This window comes from Camellia sinensis, chromosome 10 (genome assembly GCF_055761805.1).
Source record: "Camellia sinensis isolate YWXY chromosome 10, ASM5576180v1, whole genome shotgun sequence".
In the NCBI taxonomy this organism is placed as follows: Eukaryota; Viridiplantae; Streptophyta; class Magnoliopsida; order Ericales; family Theaceae; genus Camellia; species Camellia sinensis.
Window position 1 is genome coordinate 164,093,384 of NC_138970.1, and position 12,851 is coordinate 164,106,234.

Consider the following 12,851-nt stretch of genomic DNA (forward strand, 5'->3'; position numbering starts at 1 on the left):
GTAACGTATAATTCCAATTATCAAACCGGCTTCACGTAGCGTATAAGTCCAATTATCAAACCGGCTTCGCGTAGCGTATAAGTCCAATCATCAAACTAGCTTCGCGTAGCGTATAAGTCCAATCTTCAAAATATTTCTGCATATCATTTTGCATCCTGCCCCTGAACTACGCTGGTTTGATTCCTTGCAAAGGGATACGTAGGCAGCCTGCGGGCACAACCATTTATCTATATTTTGTTTGTTTGTCCAAGTCTTCGGCCTTGTCAAAAATGGGTCGTCTCTAGGCTTTGACATTCACTCCCGTCACTTCTTGACTTCCGAGTTCTGTCAAAGAGGGGCAACTGTAGACACCCCATTTTTTACTACCTTTAAGACTTGGACGTGACTGATGGTTTACATGGTGGAGAAAGGTGTGCAGGGAAAGGTTCAGTTTCTTTGGCAAGAAGAGAGTCAAAGCTCAACTTCATACCCATTTTTGGACCGAAACAATCTTGATCAAAAGATTTTAGACTTTAAAACCCTCTCTTTCAAAACGTTTTTGAAATAAAGTTTTTACGATGTTCCGAGGCTCGCATGTTGTCAAATGTTGTGCTTTTCGGTAAACCGAGCAAGGACAAAGTGGAAATGAATGAAAGAGAGATGAAATCTTTGAAAAATCTTTCAAAACACCTTACTTAGGGGTTTGAAGTTGAAGAAAGAGGAGAAGAGGGAAGAAATCCAGTTGGGGGAGAAAATGGGCATGAACCGTTAAGAAAGAGTCGAGTAGCCCTCGCCAAATCGGGCCTATTCATTTGCACACTTGGAATCAAGCTATAAGGCCACCACCGTTGGAAATAATAATTCCAGGGCTTCATTTTGCACTCAAGAATCTCCTAAATCCAATTCCGGACGAGGGAGATATAGTTGATTGAAGTAGGGCATCACTCCGGTTGGGACCGAATCTGCGCGGCTTCACGGAAACTGGCATAACTTTTTCCATAGGAGGAATTTTAATGCAAGGTTTGTGCCATTGGAAAGCTAACTTCCGGGGCTTCAATTTGGACACTTGAATGGCCATAATTGGACTTCCCAATCACCCACCGGCCACTTTTATTTTCGGCAGCCCATTTTTTTGTCCTGAAAGTAGCTGGCCGGCCAGAAAATCTAGCAGGCCGGCCACCTAGATGGTGAAATGACTTTTTTGACCTTTTTAGCTAGCCATCCATAAACCCCTCCCCAAGTGTGTCCTAAAAGTGAATTTTGTTTTCCTCTAGGCCTTATGTCCGAGGGTTTGGCCTTTTGGAGGGAAACTTGATTCATTTCCCTCCATTTTTTCCCCCCTTTTTTTTCCCCCTTTTGTCTATATAACAGCAGCTCCAGCTGCTGGTTTGAGGGTTACAAAATTGCCCTAAGAGCTTTGCATACATACACCTTCTTCTCCCTCTCTTCCAAGCTCAAAACCCTTAAGTCCTACACTCATTTCTTCACCAACCCATAGCCCCACCCTTCCATCCTCCATTGCAGCAGCTGGAGGTTGTTCTTCAAGGCCTAGGAGTGCTGCATCTCAAGCCAAAAGGGTGCCAAAGTTTAGTCTACAAGGGTAAGCTCTATTTCCCTCTTTTTGGTCCATATCTTGCATCCTTTCTAAGCCATACTTGCTTGCTGTTTTGGGCTCCGACCCTAACTGGTGTTAGGCTTATTTTGAGCTCCTTTTCACTTTTGTTAAAGGGCCTCTCATTTTTTGAGGCCTCCTTGTTGTACTTGCTTCATTACCTCACTTGTATGCCATTATCTTGTGTAGTATTTTTGGCCTATGTATAAATTGTTTTGAGGCATGTCATAAACTGTAAAGAGGCTTATTTTGAGCCCTTATTCAATGTTGTTGAAGGACTCATCACTCTTTGAGGCTTCTATATTCCACTTGCCTTTATATCCCTTCTTTGGCTCCATTTTTGCATGATTTATTAGCCTCTTATGCTTCTGTTTTTGGACTCTGGTCCAAACTGAAAATGGCCTTATTTTGACCCCCTCTTCATGTTTCATTTAGGGTATTTCACTGTTTGAGGCATCCTTTTTATACTTTGTATTATAGCTCTCTTTTTGGCCTTGTTTTGCATAGCACTTTGAGCTTGTATTCACACTGTTTTTGGCTCGGTCATAAACTGTAAAAGGTCATATTTTGGGTCCCTCTTAAATATTGTTGAAGGGCCCTCAGCTGTTTGGGGCCAGCAGCTGTGACTTGCTTCATTACCTCACATTTAGGGCCATTTTTGCATGCTAGTTTAGCCCCATTTGTGTTCATTGTTTGGCCTCATCTAAAACTGTAAACATGCTTGTTTTGGGGCTGCCTTGAACCTGTCTTCATATGTCATGATCAAATAATTCATGCTTGATGTAGCTACAAGTCATTTCATGTGCTTAATCTTGCATTTCGGGACCATTTCATGCATCAGGAGCCATGTTTCCATGATTCGGGACTGTTTCGGATCATATTTTAGCGCTGAAATTTTCATGTTTGCATATCATGTTTCATGCCTTGCCATGTCTTGTTAGAGTGGCATTTGGTGCCTTAGGGTCGGTCCTCAGTTTGCGTACATGCGTGCACGTACTTCGAGAGTCTCATTTTCATCTTATGGCCTCTTATGTGAGTGTGGCTGAGGCCCACTCATGTTGGTGTAAGTCCATTATGCATTGTGTATGTCATTTCATTTCATAGCATTGCGTATGCTAGGTTGTATGTTAGCGCATTGTGTATGCCATGTTATCTTGTGCATTGTATATGTCATTTCATTTCATAGCATTGCGTATGCTAGGTTGTATGTTAGCGCATCGTGTATGCCATGTTATCTCGTGCATCGTGTATGCCATTTCATAGCATTGTGCATGCTAGGTTGTATCTTAGTTGCATTCATGCATCTCATGCATATTGCATTGTGTTTGGGATAGGAGTTAGCCCAAGCACGGGAAACGAGGTACGTTTCGTACTCCGAGTGACGGAACGTGTCTCAATTCCCAATCACCGACACTCCGGATTATCCATGATGGAGTTAGGTCTTAGTTTTGTTTTCATGTGCATTCATTCTATATTGAGTTGTACAATTCGACTCCTCGGCCATCATGCATCGAGATGCGTGATTGGTGGCATGAGGATCGAGGCATGCATACATCTGTGAAAATACATTGCTATGCCCCTCTCTCGCTCTCTGTTGCAGCAAATCAAGAATCAGCAACCTTCCGGAGCTCGGCGCGCTTTCCAAGAATAATTGCAAAACATAGGCTAATTGGGGCATCCCAGTGGATTTTCGCGCAAGGCAGCCCAAACATACATCATTCATCAGAGTCGAGGCAGTCCCTAGCTTGCATGCTAGTTTACAGTTTTCTTAGTTAAATTTGTTATTTAATTAGGATTTTGTAATTATTTGGACTGTAATATTCATTCGGGACTGTATTATTCTTTCGGACCCTCTGCGCGAGGGCACAACTGTAATAAGTGTGCGTGTGTGTGTTGTATGTCTTCCAACCCCACGTCTTTCTCCCTTTTATTTATCCGCTTATGATGGTTAGATTAGGGCATATTTCAATTAGCATACAGTATGATAGCATGTTTGCATTCATTCATCTGTCTTGCATGCACCGGACTCGGCGCATCATACTAACTGCATTGTACTTTCAATTTCAAATTGAATACATGTTAGCTGTAGCATTTCATATGCCATGTTTAGAATAGCCAAGCCTGCTATAATTGCATTTTTGCATGTGTTGCATTAGGCATTTCTGTATAGTTAGGATCATGCATGGATTTCTAATTAGCTTCTTTTTTGGCTTGGAGTACTCGGTAAGTTTTATGCTTTAGCATCCTTGCATGCGTGTGAGTGACTGCCATGATAGCATGCTTACCATGAGGCTAATTGCTTATGTCATATAACTGCCTGAATGCCTGTGGGTGAAGGTTGGGTTATTTGGATTGGAACAAATCATTGACTGTGAGTTTTAAGCCCACTAGATAGTGGCAAAATCATGTTTTTCTAAGCCCACCCGAGGGTGACAAATCCACGTCTTGGCCTACTTGCGGGTAACACTATCAAACCATCTTCAAACAAACAAACATGAAATGTTTTGTTCCAATTCAGGCGATCCAGTCTATACTTGTATGCTGTGTGCATCACATAGTAAATCTAGGCTAATAACCGGAATAAGAACACACAATGTTTTTCAAAAATAGATATCATGGTTAGTAGAGGCCGATCTTTGATCGGGCGAGCGGGGGTGCTCACGAAGTGACCTTCCCCAATCGTACCCAAGTTCCCGAGCCGAGGCAACTTTGGTGATGACGGACACGTGGCCTTAAGCAACGAGTCAGGGTTTCCTAAATTTCCCAAAATAAAATATTTAGGTGGCGACTCTGTATCTGGCAAAGCAGTCCATGTTTGGCACTTCTTTTCAAAAATCTGTTTCTCAAAACGATTTGCCGGATTTGGACTCTTTGGTTCAGATTAAGAACCGTGACAATTTGAGAGTCCGAGCTATAGTGACCCCAAATGAACAGAACGGGACTCACCCTCCCGGGGCGTTCGGGGACATCTACACCTTCCATTCCAAAACTATAAACAAAATTACATGTATTGATGTGGTGAATTTAGTGTTCACCATGAAGATGCCATATATGTTCTACTAAATCATTACGGAGGGCATGATATGCATCCTTATCTCTAATACCTAAATGACGAGACAAAAATGATTGGAAGTCATTGGTAGGAGTAGAGAAAAGTTGCACTGGTGTGTTGGTTGATGAAATTTCATAATCGAAATCAAGGTGCTCCTCCCTCTCATCTTCGGCAATCATATTATGTAATATAATGCAACTCTTCATTATGTTGGCAAGCATTTTCCAATCCCAAAAACGTACAGCACCACCTATAATTGCGAATCGAGATTGAAGGACTCCGAATGCCCGCTCTACATCTTTCCTGGCAGACTCTTGCATCATTGCAAAATGTTGTCTCTTTGCTCCTTGGGGAGAAGAAATTGTTTGAACCAGTGTTGCCCATTGAAGGTATATACCATCAGTAAGGTAATAACCCATATCGTAACTATGTCCATTAATAGTATAATGAGCAGGGGGAGCTTTACCTTGCGAAAGATCAGAAAACAAAGGCGATCGGTCCAACACATTCAAGTCATTGTGTGAGCCAGGCATTCCAAAAAATGCATACCAAATCCATAAGTCATAAGATGCTACTGCTTCAAGAATAATGGTTGGCTTTTTTTGATGGCCTACATATTGACCTTGCCATGCCTTTGGACAATTTTTCCACTCCCAATACATGCAATCTAAACTTCCCAAGATACCAGGAAACCCCCGAACCTCCCCAATAGCAAGTAATCTAGCAATGTCAGTTGGTGTCGGAGATCTCAGATATTCTACTCCAAAGATTTCAATCACTGAATTACAAATTTGTTGCAAACTTTGAATTGCAGTGCTTTCCCCGATACGTATGTAATCATCAACAGTATCTGCTGCGACACCATATGACAATATTCTCATCGCTGAAGTCATTTTTTGTAGGGGAGATAATCCAACTACATGAGCTGCATCTTGTTTTTCAACAAAATATGAATTGTGTGCTTGGATTGCATTCAAAATTTGCAGATACAAAGGACGACACATTCAAAAACGTCTCCGAAATATTGTAGGTGAATACACTGGATTTACAGCAAAATAATCTATAAATAATTTGTCATGACCCTGCCTTCTATCTCTGCGTATATACCTATGGCTTACAACAGAACCATCTATTTTCTTTGAGCTATCACTTAACTTAAGAATCTGAAGCATACTATTATTATTCTGCTCATAAATTCCTAAAAGTGTGACCATATATTCATCATCAAACTCATCAGAGGAGGAGGAGAAAGAAGAAGAAGATGAAAATGAAGTCAATATTATGGATTTGAGGGTATTCATTATGCTCTGTTTTGTTTAAGCTATGATCATATCAGTTGTGTGGAGTTGTCTGGCATATGAATAATGTGTTTATATGAGATTTTAGAAGCAAATCATTGTTAGAGGTAAACCAAAACGACATATATGTAATAGAGGGAAAAAGAAATAGGAAAAGAATTGGGAACAGAAATGGAGGGAAACCAAAAAAAAATTAATTGCCTTACCAGTCGACCCGCCGGTCGACCAACCGGTCGCCCCTCCCCCAGTTCACATAAGTGGGTTCAAATAGTTCAAAAATGTCAAAAAAAACTATATATATATGTATATATATTTAGCCTTACCGGTCGACCGGTTGACCCACGGGATTTTGATGCACCGTTGGAGCAACTGATATCAAATTGAGAAAATGAGTCATTTTTTACTCAAATTTGATGAAAAAAATACTGAACCGTTAGAAATGCTCTAATTTAACATGATAAAATTTAACATCATTTAGGATTTTTGAAATCTCTTTCAAATGTTACTTGACCAGACTCATGAGACAATCATTTTGTTGGGGTGAAATACATACCCCAAAAAAAAATTTTGCTAAAATAAAAAAAAATAAAATACCTTGTGACTTAACTCCACTCAAGTCAAAATCTTGACTTTCCCTCTCAATCTTATATTCCCTCAACCACCATCTCAGGTCAATCACCATCTTATCTTAAATTATAAATTTTGGTAGAGATTTAAAAATAACAATATTATTATTATTAAAATATACATATACATATATATATAATATAATTATATTTTATATATATTTTTTCTTTTTAAAAATTTTTATTTAAATTCACATTCAAATAGTGATGTGTTGTGTTCACATGGACACAAGAATTGACAGCTAAAAACTTTTGAAAGTTCTCATGAGGAGGCTATAGTTGACAAATTGGCACTCAGCAATTATAATGCAGCCACTACTGCCTTATTTCGGATTAAAAATCTTAGCTACTAATATCTAAGTCATTTTCCAAGTCCATTTATTGGTTCAATTGAGAGATCATAACCGTGTTGATTCGATTGGCAAGAATTTGACTTTATATGAAAATAGTGGAGTAGACTAGACTTTCAAATATGAAATAGGGGTAATGGTACATATTCATATATATTTTTATTAAGTATTCTTATGATATATGTTACGTATTTTTATGATAAATGTTACGTAATTTTTTTTGTAATGTATAATATTATCACAAAAATATATAACATTATCACAAAATACATAACTTTATTTAAATTATAAATTATCGTAACTTTTTCAGAAAAAATATAAAATATTTATCACAAAAATATATAATTGGTACATATGATACACACTCTTTGATGGAGTGTACTATAGAATTTCCCATGAAATAGAATACAGAAAAATTTGGCCTTTTCCGCCAATATTCAATTAATTTTCTACTTGTCCAAGTTCCATGTAACCACATCATATAATAAAAAAGAATTATATGAATGAAGGAAAGTGATTCAAATTTTTGTATCTAAAATTTATTTAGACTGATGCGATAATAATATTTTTTTAATTTTTAATCTGTAATTATATGTGTCTTGATTTGAAAAAAAGGACTAGGATCACAAAGACATCATTCTCTAAAAACATGCTGTTGATATATCATTAGCCTACCAAACCATACAAATTTAATTTCTATAATGTAACAAAATTCTCAAAATACATACATATGGAAAAGTAAACGAAAGGTGAAAAAATACGTTCCTTCCCTTGTGAAATTAAGAGTCATTTGCATGCAATACAAAGGATATATCATGATAGAGAGCTTAACCAAACTAAATACGGAAACCATAATACAGAATGTAATATAGAATGCACATATATGAAAAAAATTGAACACAATATATTAATGGAACCCATTTCTTAAAAAAGTGGTCCATCTATATACATTTTGTGTCCAATTTTTATCCTCTCAACTTATTTGTTCTTGAAGGAGTGATACTTGATTTTCATCCAATCAGCACTAGCCGAGGCTCCTTCCTTAACCCCTACCTTAACTTTCTTCATGCTCGTGGAAGCCACTGCTATTGTTTTTTCGTATTTTTCGCTCATTCTCTTTGAGAGTTTCTTCTTCACAAACAAGCCTTGCTTGCCATTCTCTGGCTGGGGCGCCGGATCACCCCACGGGTTATTGAAATCATTCACTGCCATTCTCTTTCTTTATCCCCCCAAGAACACAATTATTTTCCCAGGGAAGACAGAATTGAGAGAGACGACGATTCTTTTTTCTCTTTTTTTTTGGTTTTCCTTAGTTTTTAGGGTTGGTGTTGGTTTTTATTTTGTATAAAAGAAGGGTAGCACGTACTATGCGCAAATACAGTCTTTCAATAGTGGTTTATATTAAGTTGTTTAGAATTATATATAAACTACAAGGGCCAAAAGGGTTATATATACACTTGAGTGGCATCTACAATCTCCTAGGCCCAATAATTGCGGAGTCATGGAATCTTTAACATTTTTATCTTTCTTCTCTCAAGTTATATTACATGCACAAACATTTGAAGCTTGCAATGATGATTTTTTTCAATGAATTTAAAATTCTTATCAGGACAAAATTAGGATTTTCTTTTTTGATAATAGGCATATGAGACAAATCCATGTAGTGTTTTTCAAGCAACTCTAATATTGCTCACAAAGCACTTCATGTGAATGTGATTGGTGCATATATGTGATTCTATAAGATTTAACTTATATATCAACTGAGTTCAATGGTTTATAATCATCCAATCATACTACATCATCTCTCTTCAATAGACTACATCCCACAAACCCAGGCCCGACCCTGATGGCGAGTAAGAGAGGCATACGCCTTGGGTCTCCAAATTTGAGCTGAAAATAGAAGCCCCATATATAATTTTGTATTTTAGATATAAAAAAAAATGGCTCAAATACTACAGGTCCAATTGAACATGGGGTCCAAAAAACAGCAACAAGACTAGATTTTTATTTTTTTTTCAGTATTTGTAATGATTGTTTCTTATCTTAATATATAAAAGTAAATTTTTGTTTATAATTTTAATGATTATATGTGCAAGTAAATTTTTTGTGACTACAAATAAATAAAAAAGTTGTTGTAACTTATAATTTTATCCATAAACTCTTTTTTTTTTTCAATGTAAGAGGGATCTCATTCCGAAATTTGTCTTGGACCCCCTAAATCTTAGAGCCGCCCTGCACAAACCCCTCCTCTCCACCTTTGAACTCCTTTATACATGTTGAATCAAAAAAGATTCAATGGATGAAAACCAGTAGGAGGGACTAGTGAGAGGAAGAGGTGGCAGTGAAGTGGTTTGGGTCTATTTGTGGAGAGAGAGAAGAGAGGGTGGGAGGAATGTGGTGGTGAATGGTGCTGGTGTTAGGGTTGGCCATGAGGTTGGTGGCGGTAGTCGATGGTGGGATTGGAGAGAGAGGTAGGGGGAGGCGGAGAAGTCGTGTGGTGAAGAGAGAAAAAAGAGAGAGGTGACAATCAAATGGGAGAGAACATACATAGGTGGATGAAAATTTTTGGTGGGGTTCATCAGGGGCGGCCCAACCATTTTATGGGCATTGGGTGAAATTTGAAACTGTGGCCTTTTATATTTTAAAATATTTTAAATTGTAATTTTTTATTGAAGTTTTATTCTCACTTTTTGAGATGCAAAATTATTATAATCAAGCTTTTTAATAATTTTTTTTAATTTATAATATCGTTAATCTACTTAATTTTTCTTGTGACGTACTAAATCTTAGGTAGGAATTTTTTCAATTTTCACATTGAAAAAAATCTTTTAGCATAAAATAATTAATAATATTATATAGACAATGCAATAATGTATGCATTGAGAAAAGAATTTATATTTTTTATATAATTCAGTATGCTAACCAGCGTGTTTTTCTTTTATTCTATTCGTACAGTTTTTTTTTTTTCTTCAAAAAAAAAAGAAAAAAAAAAAACTTAACTCGGAAAAGACACCTAAGCCATTAATCTTTCTCTCTCTTTTTTTTTTCTATAAATTATACATTTTTCCCGTAACAAATGCTTGATTTCCATTTTTTTTTAACAATAATACCTAATTTATCATTCACTGTAAACAACAAGATTGTAGATATGAAATTAGTTATTTCAACTACAGCGGCTATTGGATTATGGTATAGTTATGCGGTTCAACTTGAATATCAAACAAATCAAAGCAATATCTGCAAATCATTAAAATAATAGTAATAATTATTAAATTAAAATGATATTTACGTATCCATAAAAAAAATTAGTGACAATACTTATATGATAAATAAATAAATAAATTAAAAAATTTACTTCATAAGATTTAAACTCACAATCAAAAGTGATGTTGCACAATCACTAAGCCAAATGTCTTATCTAATCTCAAATATCAAAGATTGGGTTCTGATTGGAACAAAAATCTTGCCGCCAATGTCTCGGTGGTAGGTTTCTTCTTTTAAATTTATTTAAATTTTATTGGTAATTTATTACCCCGAAGTCAGAACCCACACGGATGCTATGATATCATCACAGAACGTTCTCTTTTTTGGTTCAAAAAAAGAAAAAATGCCAGAGGCTTTTTTTTTACTTCTTACTTTTTACTGGATAGATAGAGATGGGCCTTAATTGGTTTTTGAAAGAGGCCTTTCAAAATAATAACACAAATAATAGCACTTTTTGGGTTTTTCAAATTAGGCCATTATTATGGTTCCTAAAAATTTGAGGCCTTGTCAAAAAGAAGGGGCCTCAAGCCATTGCTTAATCTGCCTAAATATGGGCCGGCCCTGCCCCATTTCACAAATTGGAAGATATTAATAATGAAGAGATTAACCATTGATGAGATTAGTATAGGATTAGTTATCTAGCTGAATTAGTGAAACAAAGAATTTTGCTCTTTGCAATAGATATGAACATATATAATTTTAATTATATGTTTATGTCGCATCGTTAGTGGTAAGATTAAAAAAAATTGTCAATTTTGTTGGATAGAATAACCGTTAAAATTTAATTCAAATAATAAAAATTACAATCAAACAATGGAATGTAAGCCCATGAATTAATAATCTGAATATTATATTATAATCCGTCCACTTAAACAACCCTTAAAAGATAGAATTTGAACCTCTAATTATGCTTTTATAGTTTGCAATCATGCCAAAAGCAGAGTACCGTGGATGTCCTTTATTGTCTTGATAGAGCCAATTGTGTTTTATTTTATGCTCTATTTTGAACATAATTTATAACCATAGTAATACAGTCTTTCCTTCGTGGGCTCTTGCAAAATTAAAAGCAACTTTTAGCATTTTCCAATATTTGTCCCCTCCTGTCTAATTGGTTTTCAATTGTTTCAAAGGAAAAAAATAAAAATAAAAATTATACGTAAAGCGTCTATAAATAGTTTTTTCCGTTAAATCCAAGGCTCAACCCTAAACAGACAGTAAAAACTACCAAACTAGAGGAAGGTAAGGATAAAAGAAATTTCTGGTGAAGCGGTCAAATATGCAGAGAATACAAAAAAAAAAAAGGCAATAATAAAAACACTCTGTACATCAAAGCTCTCCTTATTCTGGGTTGGGATAACACACAAGTCAATGTCACATCTCTAAGCACCAAAAGATATCACAAAAAAGAGTCACCAGAAGCACTTCAAATCCAGCAAAATATAGAATGTACAAAACAATCATGGTGTTTAACTAGCTACTCAAATCCGTACAAATCAATAAGAAATTCTAGGATAACGTCATCAAGGAAAAGAAAAAGAAAAAGAAAAAGAAAAAGAAAAAATGTGTTTGGATCTTGAATTTGCAGAGAAATTTGTGAATAAAAAAGAAATAGAAAGAGAAAAGATTCACTCTACAAATTCAAAATTTAAACATAACCTAAAAAATGAGATATATATATATATATATGTGGTGTTTTAGTGATTTTGATTGGTCTTTTGGCACTTGATTTTGATCCAACGAAAGCCAGAAGTGGCACCTTCCTTAACTTTCTTGACACCATTTGAAGCCACTGCTTTGGTTTTGTCAATTGCAGAACCACCACCCTTCTTGTTGTTTCTATAAACAGGGTCTGGGTTGTTGTAGTCCCATTGATCAGCCCATGAGATCCCACCATGTGTACTCTGTTGTCCTTCCATCTATTTTCTTTTTTTGACACCCCCTAAAAAATTCTTGCAAAACAAAAACAAAAGCAAAAAAAAATTGAGTGATGATTTTGAGAGGTGGTGCCGGCAGGCTTGCATTTTATATGCACAGGCCATGAGGGCGGCATATATTATGCGCATTAGTGGCGTGTACCAATTCAAAGAACCTAGGGAAATTACACTTTCACCTTTTTATATTTGGTTACTTTTTTAGTTTGGCCTTTAATTTTTTTTTTTTTTTGTCACTTTGGTCCTTTATGGTTCTAATTTTTTTCACTTTACTTCTAAAGTTAATTTCTATTCAAAATTACACAGAAAATGTCACAATAATTATCACGTAAGATAAAAAAAATATATTGTTATATTAGAATTTAAATTTATGTCAAATATGCGAGTTATATACAATAAAATATTTTTATGTTAAGTGACTATTAATGTGTCATTTTTTGTATAATTTTTAACATAAATTAACATTAGGTGTAAAGTGGGAAAAACTTGAGACATGAAGGCCAAAAGGAAAAAATATAATTGGCTCAATTTTGACTATGAACTTATGATTTTGACTCAATTTGGTCTAATTAATTACAAATGTTGACTTTTATGGAAAATACGCACATGAGTGGTATATGTTGTACTTTTAAGGGTAAAATTATAAACTTGGCCTCGTTTGGGAACAGGCTAATTTAGTAACTTTTTGGCTGTTTGGCTAAAAAGGTAGGTAAAAAAAACTTGTATGTTTGAGATGACT

General features: G+C 35.7%; 1 pseudogene; it reads right to left on the reverse strand.

The window, feature by feature from the left end:
• Positions 1-4,615: 4,615 nt before the first annotated feature.
• LOC145800828 (uncharacterized) lies at positions 4,616-12,097 on the reverse strand (annotated as a pseudogene).
• Between the last annotated feature and the right edge of the window lie 754 nt (positions 12,098-12,851).